The following is a 17,708-nucleotide window of genomic DNA, read 5'->3' as shown; positions in this document are numbered from 1 at the left end:
TTTATGGATGTCATTAAACACGGTATATTACGGCGATTTAACCTGCCTAGATATACCTTCTCATTTTGAAACAATACACCATGTATATTATAGTGTTTTGAGCTGCCAATATTCGCAATTTTACTTTCCTTCTTTTCCCCGTTTTTCTTAGAAAAATCCTTTCATATTTTTTTTCTTTAATTCTTTTCATTTATTTGTCCTTGTCTGTAATTCTTTTCTTTCCGAACCCTTTTCTAAACTGAACTCTTATCAACTGAACCAACTTATGTGGCTACTAGTTAGCTCATTAATTTAAAGACTTTCGACTAAATTAATAAATGTTGAATCATGAATCTTATTCAACATTTTTTTTTCACTATTTAAAAACTTTTTTTAATAGAAATTGATGGACTACATGCAAACATGTTCTCTACCTGACTACAGATTCAGAGAAATGAATATTCTCGCCACTTTATATTGTTACTCCCTCCTCTGTCTCAAATTAAGTGAATCATTTGCTCATTTCACACATAAAATTGTAAAATTAGTTAAGAAGACAATTCAAATTTTTGTGTTACAAAAATCATCTATATACAAACCTGATATAAATAAATAGGATATATGTGAGTTTTTTTGCTTCTAGTACTATTTAAAAGAATCTAAGATTTTTTTTTCATTATTTAAAAACTATTTATTTATAGAAATTAATGGATTACATGCAAATGTGTCTTTTTCATAGAAACCTTAATGTCATTTGTTTCCATTTATGGGAGACTTCTTAATTTTCATATTTAATCAGGCCTCTTTTTTTAAATTGTTTGTGACTTTTTCTTGAGTAGAAAATAAAAAGATACATTTTAACATATTAAACATTTTGAACTTGGAACAAAATTGCTTCACATAGTCTAGTGAAGGACAAAAATTTCAATTTTTATGGTCTCTTGCCCTTCAATCTCAACACAGTCTTAATCAATCTCAAACATAGTCTTAAAATAAAACAAACCCTAAAAATATCTTGGTTTTTATTGTTTCAAATTATGTGAGACTTCTTAATCTCCAACCGTTTTCGATAAGTAAGAAAGTTCATCATTTTAAGTAGCTAGTGTGTAGTTTGTACTTTCCTTTGTACATCGAATATAGTCCAATTGTCTTCATTGATATATATATCCACACGCATGATATCTTTGGTCGTTTCCACACCACTATTCTGCTTTCAATATATATAATATATAATATAGTCTTATAATACACGATTGAAAGAAATCATATATCTGTCTTCGTGAGCTTAACTCAGTTGACATGAACAATGAATAACATATGTATGATCCGGAGTTCAAACTCCGACCACTACAAAAAAAAAATCATATCTTTATTACGATTTTTCATTGTCATTACTTGAAACTATATATGGCTTTACGTGCTTAAATATTGCCCAAAAAAAATACATATACACCATTTGGTCATTGTTATAAACAAAAGTCCAAATCTTTTATTCATTAAATAAATTATGCTTGTGGTCTATAATATAACCGCATACATTATTTATTAAATGAATCTAAAGAATGATTTTTGCTTATAATATTGACCGAAATATATAAGTATTTAGCTTAGTGTCGTTTACGTACTTACAGTGTTTTCAGTTTTAATTTCTATTGGCAAAACAAACATATTAAATAATACTTTAAGAAAATAATTTTTTCAGAGTTTTGAGAAATACTCACTAATAATTTTTTTTTTTGAAAGGCACTAATAAATATATGAGAATTTTAAAAAAAAATTATAACCAAATGTCATGTCGGCTACCCACATTTAAAGTAAAAATTTAAAATGTTGCTGTTTTTAGTCAAACAAAAAATCTTAGAAATTCTTAAAAAAAAATGTCAAAAAAGAGGAGAATTTGGTGATTGTGATTCTTAATTTCTTTCAAACTATGTAGAAAGAGATTGATTGATTTTTATTTTTTAATAATTAACTAAGTAGAAAGAGATTCATTGTGCTCTATTTATATCTAATTTTTGGGTTGAAAGTATAGCGAGCAATGAACGTTCTAGGAATAAAATCTGGTTTATATCTTATCACAAACATTTGACAAGCTGATACATAAGTGTATAAATTTGTGCAGGTTTTGTGGCTAGGATTATGCTACTTTTCACACCTATAGATACCGCTATCAACATGCCTTTGCCTTGGCTTTACTTTTAGGGGCCTTTAAGATGGATTTTATTCATCTCATTTATGAAATTGCTCAAAAACTACAGCAGCGATAGTTAACCGTCGCTCGACTTTTCCAGCGGTAGTTAACTGTCGTTGATTCTTAAAAGTTTCTAACGATAGTTAACTACTGCTGAAAAAGCTGATCGTTGCTCATGTAGTTTTTGAGCAATTTCAGAAGTGATATGAGAATTTTTTTCTTTAAGATAGCCCTAGAATCGAAGAGAGACCGTCGCTCCAAGACACTAATGCGCTCCAAGATCATTTAGAAATTGGGACATTACGTCTTTATCCTAAACCTTAAGCATTACAAATATGAGTTATCTCTCTTTTATATTTAATATTTAGCTCATCCATATATAATCGACGTCGAAATAACCACTCATACTTGAAGTCAATAATTCCTCCCCCAAGTGAAAATTGTCCATAACATGCACTTGCACCACTATTATTACCAATAGAACACACCTCCTCTTTAAATTGTTGGGAAGACTTTGGAAACAATGAACTAACACATTAATCTGCTACCGCTCCCTCGCAAGACTATGATATCATTTGTTGGGGGAAACCAAAGGAATGTCAGGAGCAACAAATGATCATTTATTCAGGACCAAAAGAGAGCTTGATATCAAATTTGATATAAATCACCTATCTTATATATTCAAGATTTTACTCATTTATAACCAAAGTAATGCTAATCAACTTACATTTGAAATCCAACAATGTCTCAGTACCACATTGACACTTCCCCAATTCCTTAAGATACTAACCACTTGCCATAATAATAAAGGTCAAATTTACTGGATTTCACATATTTATTTAAGATATTTGTTAAGTTGTTTGCTAGTAACTATTAGATGGTTATGTTTCACGTATGTGAATAACTAATATGAAGGAGTGTTTAAGGACTTTTATTAATTTACTATTTTTGGAGTCATTGAGTCCTTAATATTTCTTTTATTGAAAATGTATAAATAAATGATGTGTCGCGTAGGATCTATTTAAGGACTTTTGTAGAGCATCCACAATGGTAGTTCCTTAATAGGGACTCCTTAAATGAACCCCACGTTACACATCACTTATTTATTAAATTTTAATAAAAGTACCTATTAAGGACTCAATGACTCCAATAGGAGTACACTAATAAGGACTCCAATGAAAACTACTTAAATAAAATTAGCTATGAGTATGTATAGCTAATTTTTCACATTATGTTGTAATTAGATTTAGTTAGTTATGATTATAATGTAAATAATTTTAGTCTAGTATGTATAGTTAGTTATGATTTTATCCCCATCTTTAATGTTTTTCCATGTGAAACTGATTATTTGGTATAGAAAGTGTCAAACATAGACTTTTTATCTACCAAATAATCAATAAATTTATTAGTAGATGTAAGTTGCAAGACATAGGGTTAGATTTACAATTACAAACCATTATCGAAACTCGTTTTATTGAGCAAGACATCCGAAGTTACACCGTATAAATCAATAGTATTAACTTTAAAAATACATTTAAAAAATAACAATAAATACATCTTGTAATTTGTATGAGCCACCGAACAAACTCATGAAACTAATAACACCCTGTCATGTTTTAATATCCACTTTCCAAAGCAAGCAAAGGTAAGTTTGAGGAAAAAGAAATATTAATGAAGATTTGTAGCATTCTTTTTTGGTTACAAGATTTGTAGCATTCATGATTGATAGATATCCATGTTGCTTAAAGTACATGCGAGCAGCAAAGGGCAAGTTAATTGCATGATATTTTGATAGCAAGTGTGTTTAGTTTTGTTTTAGTGAAAAATGAGTTGAATATGAAATAGTTTGTTTCTGTTCATTTATATAAAAATAAATTGAATAGCAATTGTGGGTGTAAAACTCAAAGTTTAGAGTTAAAATGTTCAAAGCATAACTTTGCATTAAAATGAATTTTAAATCCAAAAATAATTATACTTTTTTTACATTCAAAATCAATAATACTTAAACACATATAAACATGTCAAAATCAATTATATACCGATAAAATCAATTTTAAAGCATCCAAAAAAGAAACCAAACCTATCTAAATGATATGGTATGAATGCAATTTGCGCATGCATTTGCATGTGGGCATCACGAGAGATTGTTTTCTTTTCTTTTCTTTTCTTTAACCTTTGCAGAATGCTCGCATGCTATGACCGTCCTCTCATGTTCATGTATATGCATATGCAACTTGCTTGCTTCCTTTGTCAATATTATACCATATGCAGGTTGTGGGGCCATAATACAAGTTACAACTGGAGGAGGTCTTGATTATGCCCCCAGAATCTTTATCAAAGAGATGTACATGCAGGTTGGATCTAGACATTTGATATATGCGGTTAAAATTTTAAAAAAACAATAAGCTAAAATAAGTATCTTTGTTAATTGTTAAAAGAACTTTTTATATAAGTTACAAGACGGTCATTTAGTCATTGATCGATCATTTTGTTACGCAGTTTTTTTTTTTTGAGGGATTTTGTTACATAGTTGACTCCTCAAAACTTTCGTAACTGAAAAAACACGTTCAACACTTGCAGTTGCTACCTGAAAGAACAAAGCTATAACAAATATGTTGCACTTATTTATTTTGCACGAGAGAGAAGCGTTTTGATATAGTTGTGTGCTTTATTTTATTTTATTTTTAAAAACTTTGGGGAATGGATGTGTGGCTTTAGCCACACATGGCCTGTGTACATGACAAAAACTTAAGGATAACATTTTTTTGCAAAATAAATGAAAGAATATAATAATAATAATAATAATAATAATAATAATAATAATAATAATAATAATAATAATAATAATAATAATAATAATAATAACTACAAATAACTTCTTTTAAAAACAAAAACAAAAAAAACTATTTACTTATAGTTCTTAAAATCATGGTTGTCAAACTCACGAGTAGACACACAGGAGTTTACAGTCCTGAATGCAAAAACGAGTGGTTTCTTTCCGTCTTTATTTTTTGTGATAGTCATGACTACTTCTTATGGCCATTTTGCAGCAACTCTTTTCATTGCCCAAACAAAAGGCTTATGATTATATCTATAAAAGTTCATTCTTCCTTCAAATAATTCCGATCCAAATCAATTGACGAATATAGAAGTAGCATGTGGTTGATTTGGTTCAGTAGTAGGATTATTATCAATCATACATAACTATTAGGCATGAAGATATTCTAGTTGCTCAAGGAGTTGGAACATTCATTTTATCATAATTATCTATTTCTTGATTTACATTTGGCTCTCAATATTCCATCACATCATTATTCAATTTTCAGAATACTTTCCCAGAAGGACAAAACTGAATGTGCTACCAGAAAATTATTTTCCAATAAAAAGCACAATTTCTCAATAGAGATAGTAGTGATGCAGATAGATAGATCTATTCACAAACTGAGAAACAGTAATCGATGATTACCAACGGCGAGCAACCATTTTGAATCCAATTAGAAGTATCACAATGAAAAGTAGTGTTCCTATGAAGGAATACACAATGTGCATGAACTATGAAGGAATACACAAACAATAAGCTAAAAAGAGACTGAAAATAAAATGAAACTTCCGAGAAACGATTCCAAGGTTGAAGAGGATGCCTGAGTCAACATCACACAAAGCTAGGACTCTTTCTCTAACACATTACTTGATTACTTGATTACATTATGCCTAAGATCAAACTTAATCCTCAGTAGCAGCAGATGTCTCCAACTATCCCCATTTAACCAACATTTGAAGAATTGTCAGATTTCTTCTCATGATGGCAATGTGGTGCAAAGTATGGCCTTCTTCAGATTTCTTCTCAAGCCTAAAAAACATCATTGTCTTCATAAGACATTCATAAATATTTCTACTGTCTATTTTTAAGGTTCTCATAAATAAGCATGCTTCTAGACTAATTAACCTATGAACATTGACAAGCATGAATGTCCGGGACAATTTATTGAATTAAAATACCAAGATGACACTTTTTTTTATTTTTACAAATAGGTACTAATAGAATTCGTCATTAAATGTTTTAAATAAATTATGTTAATGAGGCGATGAAATTAGAGAACTTGAAGTTTTATGCTATGGAAAACTTGTGATGATGATGATGATGATAGAGCTTTGCAGTGTGGAAAATAATACAGAAACAAGAAAAAAATAAACTAAGGCTTAGAAAACAAAACACCAATGAAATTCACCAAAATTGCCACAAATACCACTCAGGGGAGAGACAAAAAATTTCACCTTATCTTCTTGAGCCATGAAATCTGCGCAAGAAATGTCTTCCCTTAGTGTATGAGTCATTGTAAAAGTCCAGTCTTAGTTATGCTTCTGGTGATTGATATATATATATATATATATATATATATATATATATATATATATATATATATATATATATATATATATTGAAGAACTGTTGCATGTGAAAACACATGAGAATCTGGGTAGCAGTGAACATGTTTGAGTCCCAAGTTTCAAACCAATTTTGCATGTACACTGTTGTAAAAACCAATGCTTCATGCAAAACCTTAGATCCAATCACCATGGAAGCTCCCATATGCTATGAGGACACTGTTGGAAAAATTTTAATGTCAGGGATTTGACGAATTGTATGCGAACGATCTCCTCCCTCCTTTTGGTACTGCTGCTGCAGTAATGGACAATAGCTAATAACCAACCTAGAAAGGGAGTTCGGTATACCTTCCTCTGGCAAGCGTTCAAGACTAGGGCAGTTTTCAATATGTAGAACTTTGAGAGATTTGAGGTGGAGAAGACCCTTGTAGTTCATTATTCTTAGCTTTGAACAATTGTCCAAAAAAAAGGTGTGAAGAGTTGGTGGCAGCAGACTCTCCTCTGGGAACGACTCCACGGTCTTAAAGTCATCACGAACAATGAAATATTTCAAGGAATTTAATTGGAACAAACCCCAGTCCTCTCTCGAAGCAATTAATTTTGGGCAATTATATATTTCAAGTTTTCTCAAGTTGGAAGGCAAACCTCCCTCAGGAAATGATTCCAGCTCTGGACAATCTCTCAGCTTGAGAGAATCAAGATTGGTGAACAAGTGTAGTGAAAAAGGCAACGAGGAGGATTGCCAACCTTTTAAATAAAGTATGCGAAGAGAATTATAGCAACGCAAATCTAAAGAGGGACACTCTATGAAACCACTAAAGTCCAACTAGTCTTCAAGAATGCCATTACTGAGTAAATTTTGCTCCACAGAGAACTCAATGTACCGATTTTTATGAAGGATAAACCTTTCCAAGCTGGATGGCAATTCATTTACAAAAATTCTATAACATTCCCGTAGATTCAAAATTCTGATATCGACCTTGGAAATTGATACCTCCAACTGTTCGCAATCTTGGATTTTCAAACTTTGCAAAGAAAGAAGGTTTTGAGGCAGGAACCTTTTCAATTTGGGACAATGGTCTATAGAAAGCTTTTTGAGCAAGGGAAACCGTTCAAGATAAAACCATTCCTTCCATTCGGGCATATTCACAAATTCCAAAAATTCAAGGGACCTGAACGGAACTAATGTTGAACAATCGCCGTAGAACTCTTCACCGATGATCTCTATTCCATTACAACCTGAAATGAAAAGCTCCTTGAGACATGGGAGCTGTCCAAGTGGTGGAAGCAGGAAACAAAATCCACAATTCTGCAGGTTAAGAGATACTAAGTTGGGTAAATGAGAACTCCTTAGCCAATTTGGAAAGCTGCTGCCATTGTAGTATTCGATGGTGAGCTGCTGTAGGTTGCTATTTGGCTGAAGAGCCTCAAAGACATCCAATTCTCTTCCATTGTTATTGAATTTCAAACTGTCACCATAACTCATATATAATTCTTTTAGATGTTTCTTATCTTTCAAATTTCCTTGTGCAGCATCTGCGGGATTAATGACATGTTCCAACCCTGAAATACGAAGTCCTCCTTGAAGATGATTGAGACTATCCAACTCCTTAATATCAGACCCATTCTTCTCTCCCACGACAAAATCAGTCAGTGTCTGAAGATGGTTTAGCCTCCCTATCTTCTTTGGCATCTTCTTAATATCAGTGCGTTTAATATTAAGATGACGTAAACTGACGAGTTTGTAAAAATCTGAAGGGAGTTCAGTCAATTCAGTACAGCCTTCCAATATCAGTATCTCTAAATTACACATCTTACAAATGGAATTAGTCAACCTTTTAATCTTATTCCAAGTCAGGTCTAGATAGCGCAAAAGCTTTAAATTGACTATCTCATCTGCTAACTCTGTGAGTTCACAACCATAGAATGACAACATCCGCAAATATTTCAGTTTTGAAAATAGATCGCGTTGCACATTGTTGCTCATCATGAAGCGGCGATTGTCAAATAAGCGACGTCGTCCTACCAATAAGCTGCGTAATCCCTTAATCATATAAATGTGCTTTAATATTCTAGCACCATCTTCCAAACCAAGGGAGCACCAAATATGACGTGTCCTTTCAGATATATCTTGCACCATATTACCCTCAATTTGTACGCAAAACTTTTGTGACTCTGATTTAGCTAAATCATTTACAAGATCATGCATGCATAATCGAATATGACCAAATATTGACTCTGATTGTTGGAAAAATGAAATGGACTCTAGATCATCCAAGAATTCATTACCCAACTCTTGTTCACTTTTGTCTCTTCCACAACATTTCAGCAAACCTTCGGCCATCCAAAGGTTGATCAATTCATCTTTTTCAAATTCATAACCCTTGGGAAATATGGAACAATATGCAAAACAACGCTTTAGATTGGAAGGGAGATTATGATAACTCAATCTCAATACCGAGTTAATTTCATCATTGCCCTTCGATACATGCCACATATCAGTTTCCAATATCTTAAACCATTCACCCTGAGAAAATTTTCTTTGCAAGAGATTCCCCAATGTTTTCACGGCTAAAGGCAACCCTCCACATTTGTCTACAATCTCCTTGCCAATTGATTCAAGATTTGGATAGTCAAACACATTTTTTCCTCGAAAAGCATGTTTCACAGATAAACTCCAACAATCTTTCTCCTCCAAATTCTTTAAAGGAAGTTGATGGTCTGATTTCATGACCAATGCAACGTGCTTGTCACGTGTTGTCACAATAATCTTGCTTCCTGAAAATCCATGGTTGAAAGAAAGTAGTAATTGTTCCAAACACTCCTCATTCCCCTTCCACACATCATCTAGAACAAGCAGAAATCTCTTGCCGGTTAGTGTCTTTTGTAGTTGACAAATAAGTGGATCCAAGTCTTCACCGTCTACAAAAGAATGGAATGACCTAAGAATTGTTTTGGTGAGTCCAACAGCATCAAATGATTTTGAGACATGGACCCAAGCTTTAAGGTCAAACTGTTTCTCCATCCTCTGGTCGTTGTAGACAAGCTGAGCAAGGGTGGTCTTCCCCATCCCACCCAAACCCACTATGCTGATTATTGATACTTGGTTGTCGTTGTCTTTGTATGAAAGCAAATAGTTGATTATTTCTTCTTTGTCACCCTCTCTACCATATATGCAAGATTTATCCACCAGAGATGCAGTTGGCGATCTTTTTGAGGATTGCTGGCTAACTGCACCTTCAAAACTACTGCAACTTCTTCCTGTCAATCCCAACACGTCCTTTTGCTCTACAAGAAATTTTAGTTTGTCTAGCAAATCTTTGATCCTAGGTTCATATCGATTACTCAAAGTTTAAAGGAAGCGTTGCACCTTGATCTTTTGTTGCGAGTTTGTAGCAAGCTCATCCAACAATTGATCTACTTCATATACCTCATGTTTTAGATGATCAAGCCAAATCTTCACGTTTGGGTTTTAGTACTGTTTTGTCTCTGCATCATCCAACAATTGATTGATAGAATTCATTGTGATTTCAAGTTTTTCAACCAACCCTTTATTGAAGAGGTCTTTGAAATCTCTTGAGGCAAACCTCTCAAGAGTGACTTGAAAGAACGACGAAAGAAATGCTCCAGCAATCAGCTCTGCCATGATATTGTTTGTGGTCAAAGCCCGAGAGGCTCACTGCAAGATTATAATATGTTATCTTCGGTTAATGAATGGAACAAGAACTATCTTCCACACATAGTTGGAATATCAATGTCAAACACTTACGCAGTTATAATAACAACTATGCACGCTATCTAATAAACACCGTGTTCAACTAAGTGATTAGGATCAAGTAGTTAATGAACTTCAGTTAAGGACGAATCTTATAAAAGAACATGAGTTTGAATTATGGGTTGAAAGATCTTTGGTTAGACTTTACCTAACTTCTAAGTCAACTCTGGATTCCTATGAATAATTATGTGTATTGGTTTTTGCTCTAAATAAGATTAAGTAACACTAGAATAAGATTATGTGTATTAGCATATGGATTGAAGCAAAGGAAACAAAAATGAAAAATAACATAAAAATAGTGTACTATTAAAGAGATAATTTGAGAGAATTACCTGAGCTTGTTTCTACAAATAGAATCTGGAATCACCAAAAAAAAAAGATAAAAAGAATATAGAGAGTGAGTGAATGAGAATGAAGATAAGGGTTGTAAGAGAGGGAAAAAACTTCAGTGACATAGCAAAATGGTGCCATTGTGCCATAGAACCAATAAAATTTTGACACATGTCAAAAAACCTTTAAAGCCAGTTCTTACAAATATAGGCTTAAAAAAGTCTAAAATAAAATATTTTAAAATAAATCCAAAAGGAAGAATCATTTTATTACCATTTATTCTATGCCCAAATTATCAGGATATTACACTGGTAAAAACACAAATTAAATGGTGCGAGGAAACAGCTCGGTACTACCTAAGAGAAGATTTTGATTATTTTCTCTTTAAGGAAAATGTAGAATTAGCTGATTCGTTAAGAGAAAACTTAAAGAAATTAGCTAGATAAATCATGGATGGATTAATAAACCCGTTTGGAAAAATAATACCACAACCATTCATATTAAATCCTAGTTATAATAATATAAAGAAAGTAAAAAAATCAAATTAGATGGTGTAGAGAGACATCATTCTGGTTTTTAATAATTGAAGACAATTATTTTACATACTGGGAGTATGAAAATTTAGCAAATCTTTTAAGTCAAAAGTTACAAAAACTAACTAATGGCTAATAAAGGATTAAGTGAAAATATACAAGACATTTTTGAAAATCTAATAATACTTCAAAAACGATTAGATAAGATAGTTGAAGTCCTACTAGAAAATGAGTTCAAAGAAAAACTTGAAGAAAAATTATCTAATCTATAAGAAAATAAAAAATTATTAGATGAAAAACTTTGCCTAAAAATGGACGATTTAATCGATCTATTAAAACTCTTACCTATAAGAGATAAATGTCTAACCCTAGAAGAATTGCAAACTTTTGACAAAAAAGAGGGGGGAGACATGATAGAAATTTCAGAAAAACCTGAGGAACCAAAACAAGAATTTCAATTTTTCGCTCCAAGACCATAATGGACGAAACAGAAGAAGAAATAGCTAGCCAACTACAAGAATTACAAACCCTAATGGCTACTTTAGACATTAATGAAAAGGGTAAAAATATCGAAGAACCAGAAGATGAAAGTAAGTTCATCTATGATTTCGATTCAGAAAGTTCACTTGGTAGTTTTGAGGAAGAACAACCACAAGTAGGACTTGTTAAAACTGATAACCCAGAGTCGTCAGAACAAGGACGTAAAAGAGGACGTCGTGAGAGTAATGAAGAATTTATTGACCAACAAATCATTCAAGACAAAATGAATGATAGAAAATTTAGACATATACCACCTAAGTATATACCTACTATAAATCGCCACAAAGAAGATAATGTTTTAGACATCGACTGTAGTGAAGATATTAAAAAAGAGCTAAGAAGTTGGTATCATGATCACATGGTAACAATCCAATTAGACTCTACACTAAGAAGTCTAAGTCCAAAAAGTATATTTAACTATCTAAAGACAAAAACTTCAGGAAATGCTTGGAGTTTCATGTCTGAAAAATCAGACTCATAACTCCTATCAACTACGGTTGTAATAAATCTAGAAGGAAAAGAAAAAGAAAGATCTTTAGAAAAGTTGATCGATCAGAATACAGAAGAAAAAAGAAATTTCCTAAGAAGTTTAACAAACAAAAGTATTTTAGGAGAAAACAAAAATATCCTAAAAAGAATTCATGTCCCAAAGGCAAAAAAACATGCACATGTTGGTTGTGCCATGAAGAAGGACATTATGCAAATGAGTGTCCCAAGAAGAAAGATTCTAAAAAAGAAACCTTAAAATTAATTTGGGAAGTAGGTTTCGAACCAATAGAATCAGATATAGATTCCGATGAAAGTAGTATCTTTGAATATACTACTGAAGAGGAATTTGAAGAATGAGTAGGAAAATTTTAAAAAATGGAAATCTTAATTCAACATTTATTCAAATTATTTTGAATAAAAAGAAAATCATGGGTTACATTGATACTGATGCAACTCTATGTTTTGGAAGAAAATCTATATCCAAAGAATGGATTAGTTTAAAAAAACCAAAAGAAATAATAATTGCTGATAAAACAAAACATAAGGTATGGTTTGTTTTAAAAAATACCTTCATAAAAATCGAACATAGATATTTTTATGTAAGATCAATTTATGAACATGATTCTGGAATAGATTTGATAATAGGAAATAACTTTTTAAAGTTATATAATCCTTTTATTCAAGAACTTGATACTATAACATTAAAATGGTTTAATGTAAATAATCCAGAAGAAAGTGAATTTGTTACAACAAATATTATAACAAAAAATGAAATTTTGAGGGCAATAAAAGAAAATCTTAACGTACTTAGATGTATGTGGGACAAAAGAAAGTTCTATTTAACAGTTGAACAAAATTTAGGACATCACTTAGACCAAGTTTGTTCTGAAAATCCATTAGATTCTGTAGTAAATAAAATACAGGATTTAGTTGTTATAAAACTTAAAGACCCTAAAAAAGAAGTTAAGGTTTTATACAAAATCCCTTATTCATCTGATGATAAGGAATAATTTAAAAAAGAGATAGCAGAATTATTAGAGAGAGGTCTAATAAGAGCTTCTATCAGTCCACATTCAGCGCCAGCTTTTTATGTCATAAAACACAATGAGATAAAAAGAGGTAAGGCTCGAATGGTAATCAATTATAAGAAACTTAATGATGCAACTATAAGTGATTCTTATAAGTTACCAAGAAAAGATTACATTTTTGAAAAAATAAGAGGATGTAATTGGTTTTCATCTCTAGATGCAAAATCTGGATATTGGCAGTTAAGGTTATCAGAAGAAACAAAACCTTTAACAGCTTTTAGTTGTCCAGAAGGACATTTAGAATGGAATGTTTTACCATTTGGTTTAAAACAAGCACCATCAATATATCAAAGGTTTATGCACAATACTCTTAAAGGCCTTGACCATATTTGTTTTGTATACATTGATGACATTCTTATTTTCACTAAAGGAAGTAAAGAACAACATATCAAAGATGTCACAACTGTTTTAAACAGAATAAAAGATAGAGGTATTGTTTTATCCAGAAAAAAGTCAATACTTTTAAAACAAGAAATCGAATTCCTTGGTCTTATTATAAGAGAAGGAGGAAAACTCGATTTATCACCACATGTTCAAGAATTTTTTTTACTTTTTCTTGATCAATTAGCAGATAGAAAACAAATCCAAAGATTTTTGGGATGTCTAAACTACATTGCTAATGAAGGATTTCTTCAAGATTTGGCAAATGATAGGAAAGTTTTACATAAAAAGATATCTGAAAAAGTGCCATGGTCATGGACACAAAAAGATACTGAGGCTGTAAAATCTTTAAAATAAAAACTAAAAGTTTTACCTCAACTATACAACCCAGCGGAAAATGATCTTTTGGTTGTAAATGTTGATGCAAATCAGTTTACTTGGACTGGAGTCATGAGAGCTCTTCCTAATGGTAAACAAAATCTGGGATTAAATCTCAGTGGATATGTTGAGGATGAAACCCCACAACAATCCTATACCATTGTGGGCGCAACCCCACAGTTAAAATCAGATATCCCTAATGGGCGATCAGATATAAACTCAGTTTCGACTGATACAAAACTTGATTATTCAAGTAATAACATCCGAATTAAGGATAACGAACTTGTCCTATGCAAGTATGTTACAGGTTCTTTTAAAGATGCTGAAACAAGATATCATATTAATGAGAAAGAAATCCTTTCTTGTTTAAAAGTTTTGGAAAAATGGAGAATGAATTTAATTCCATCAAGATTTTTATTAAGAACTGATTCAACTTATGTTAGCGGATTTTGGCGCAACAATTTAAAAGTTGATCATAAACAGGGAAGACTTGTTCGATGGCAAATGCGCATCCAACAATTCTATCCTTATATTCAAATAATAAAATCAGAAAATAATTGTTTTGCAGACACATTGACAAGAGAATGGAGCAAGCTCTAAAGGTCCTCCAAAATAGCTTAAAGCAAAAGGATGAACAAATTGAAATCCATAGCCAAAAGCTGAAACAGCTCTCTTCAGAAAGGGGGAGATGATTAAAATGATTGAAAGCTTAACTAAAATCATAAATGTTGAACCTCCAACAACAACAACAACAACAACAACAGATGAAAATCCAAAAAAGACTTTGAATGAACAACAAAGTTTTTCATCAACATCTTCAGTAGGTTCCATACCAGAGGAAGATACAAAAAAGCCGTGGGCGGACAAAGCCGAAGAAGAAAATGAAGAGCCAAAAAATGGTTCAGACCAACCAAACGTTGTCGTCGATCCAATCAACGAACAACTAGAGAAAAAGGTGTATGTCATCTTTGATGGTCCAATGAAGGGCATTTACAACAATTGGGTGATTGCAAGTCTTCATATCAATGACAAGAACGTCAGACACAAAGCTTATCCAACCTTGGAAGAAGCGAAAGAAGCTTACAAAGCCTCCTACAAAGGAATGGCCATTGCCAAAGACATTGGTCAACCATCAAAAATGGAAACAAAAAAGAAGGTCTCAGTGAGATCTATTATAAATCTCCAAAAAGAGAAAAATAAGCCAAAGACCCTTGATGACTTCATGGGAAAATGGAGATGGTTAGCAAACTTCAAAGAAGAGCTAGCACTTGAATGTTTTTACCTGGTCAACACCAAGCATGGGGTAAAAGCTAATACAGTTCCAGGAATATCCAAGGAATTGCTCAAAGAATTCTATGACTACGGAATGCTCAAGACTGTATATCTTGAAGAAGGTGAAGGTCGTAGATTTCAAGAATTGGCTGATCTTCCAAAAGAGATTGGCGACACAACAAAAAGATTTAATGACTTTCTTGCAAAAGGAAGGGAAATATATCTTCAGTTCGAACAAACATATCCATGGTTCGAAGGAGAAAGCAACCAAATGACTGTAAAACCAAGAACAGTCATAAAGATAGGAATTTCAAACAAAACCTATCTAGAACCAAATGCAACAAGTGTTGGATGGACATTAATCTCATTCGTCCAACAATTGAAGCGTTTTTACGACCACCTGATTAAATATGGATCATCCATTATTAATTACAAGGTTTTATATGTCTCAGATTTTTGTTTTATGATTTGTGATTCAAAGAAGAAGGTTTCAGAAGAACACCTTAAACAAACACTTCATTTTGAAGACTTATTCTCAGGATTCGAAAACGGTCTCTACCGGATTCCAGAGGAAGTACAACATGAATGTTGTCAGTACTTCTCAACCTACAAAGGGCATATCTGTAAATGGTGTGCAAAAGACAAAGTGCCGACAGTCCCAGCACTTGAAGACAAGGCAAAAGACAACGCCTAATATAACACGTGTTATGTAGATAACCGTAGAAACAAAAGTTGTAATAGTGGAACCTTATCATCTGAGTCAGATGGGGACCACTTAGAGATAAGAATCTTATCACCTTGTGTGATAATGCGTTTGCTTTTCTTTGCGTGTTTTAGTTGTCTTTCTTTTTAGCTGGCATGGATAAGGACATGTGAACTAATTGTAAGTCTTATTCGCCTATAAATAAGAGCCTTGATGCTCATTTGTAGATACAACTTAAATCAATGAAGTAAGTACCATTTAGTTTATGAGAAACGTTGTTGGGAAAAGACTTTGCAGGATTTGAGGTTGTCACAACAAAATCGAAAGATTTTAAAGTTCCAATATTAATAATCGAAAGATTATTTCAAAGTTCAAAAGATCGAAAGATCAGAAGCATCAGTTCCTAGTCAAGATCAGGTATGATTTTATAGTATTTTATAATGGAATTTAGCATGATAAAAGAAGATTCATCTGGTTTTATAGCCGATATATTAGTAGATCATATAGAAAAGGTAGATTTTACATTAAAACCTGATGAAAATTTCAAACAAAAAGGTATTTTTTCCTTAATAAAAGAAAAACTATCCAGAGAAAACATTCTAAAATATGGGATGATGGTAGGAGAAGTTGCTATACCAATGGAGTCAACAGATGGATCTGTTGTAATATCTATGATTGATAAACAACAAACAAGCGAAAGATTAAAGCACTTATCGCTAGAAAAAAGAAGAAAGATAGGATATATCCATATATCAACTATTCAAATAATCATAAAAAGCACTTTTATGAAAGGAATAAATTCAGAACTAGAACTTCTTATAGAAGATGCTAGGATGAATAAAAAGCATTCATTAATAACCAAAGGTGAAGGAAATTTAAAATGTGGAAAAATAAAATTCGACATAAATTTACAAATAGGCTTGAGTCTAAATGATATAGATCTAAACAAATCTTTAGTAATCCATTATAAACTCAAAGACCAAAATCTTATGAGACCAGGAAATCATCCTTTTAGCATAAGTTATAAGATGAACTATGCACTAAGTATCTCTCATTATAGCGTAGAGTTTAGTGGAAAAGAAAAGATACAAATAGATGAACTATTTGCACCATTAATAAAATTAGAATCACCAATTCTAAAACCATTAAAAAGATCAAAATCTATTATGACAATAGAAAGAACACCTCTTTTAGAACAGGAGGAAATTGTTGAGGACAAAATCCTTATTTGATGTTTTAAAGATCACAAACATTATATATGTTTTTAACTTGTTATCTATTATGTGAGAATTGTTTCATGAAGAATGCTCTTGTTAAAGAGAAGAACATTCTAAGCTTATATATAATCTCATCAAAGCAAAAGAGCAAAGAGACACAAATGCACTTTCTGCTACAGCACTTGCATCATTTGAAAGCAAGAAAATATTGTTCCCTTTGTCTCACTAAAAATGGATAAAAAGATTCCTTTGATAAATGACATTAAAAAGGAAGCAATCTAATGACAAGGAAAGACTTGGCAACAAAAGGAATATTCAAGGACAAAAGACCAAAGACTCACGTGAGTCTTAAAAGAAAGAAGAAAGAATTCAAGTTGCACAAGAAGAACGTTCTCTGAATGGTCTAGGTGAAGCTTACAACAACAAAGAATGTTCTCAAAATGGTC

The 17,708-nt window shown here is 32.1% G+C and overlaps 1 pseudogene across 1 annotated transcript; it reads right to left on the bottom strand.

Moving 5' to 3' along the window:
• Positions 1–5,582: 5,582 nt before the first annotated feature.
• On the bottom strand, positions 5,583–10,204 carry LOC146904806 (putative disease resistance RPP13-like protein 1; annotated as a pseudogene). Its single transcript, XR_015020014.1, has 2 exons — positions 6,446–10,204; positions 5,583–6,020 (listed from the first exon to the last, which is right to left on the bottom strand). The product of XR_015020014.1 is annotated as a putative disease resistance RPP13-like protein 1 (transcript).
• Between the last annotated feature and the right edge of the window lie 7,504 nt (positions 10,205–17,708).

This window comes from Medicago sativa, chromosome 7, assembly GCF_051527215.1.
Source record: "Medicago sativa cultivar Bolivia chromosome 7, Bolivia_mono, whole genome shotgun sequence".
Lineage (NCBI taxonomy): Eukaryota > Viridiplantae > Streptophyta > Magnoliopsida > Fabales > Fabaceae > Medicago > Medicago sativa.
Note: the sequence above shows the minus strand (reverse complement) of the source record. Positions and strands in the feature narration are given on the sequence as shown.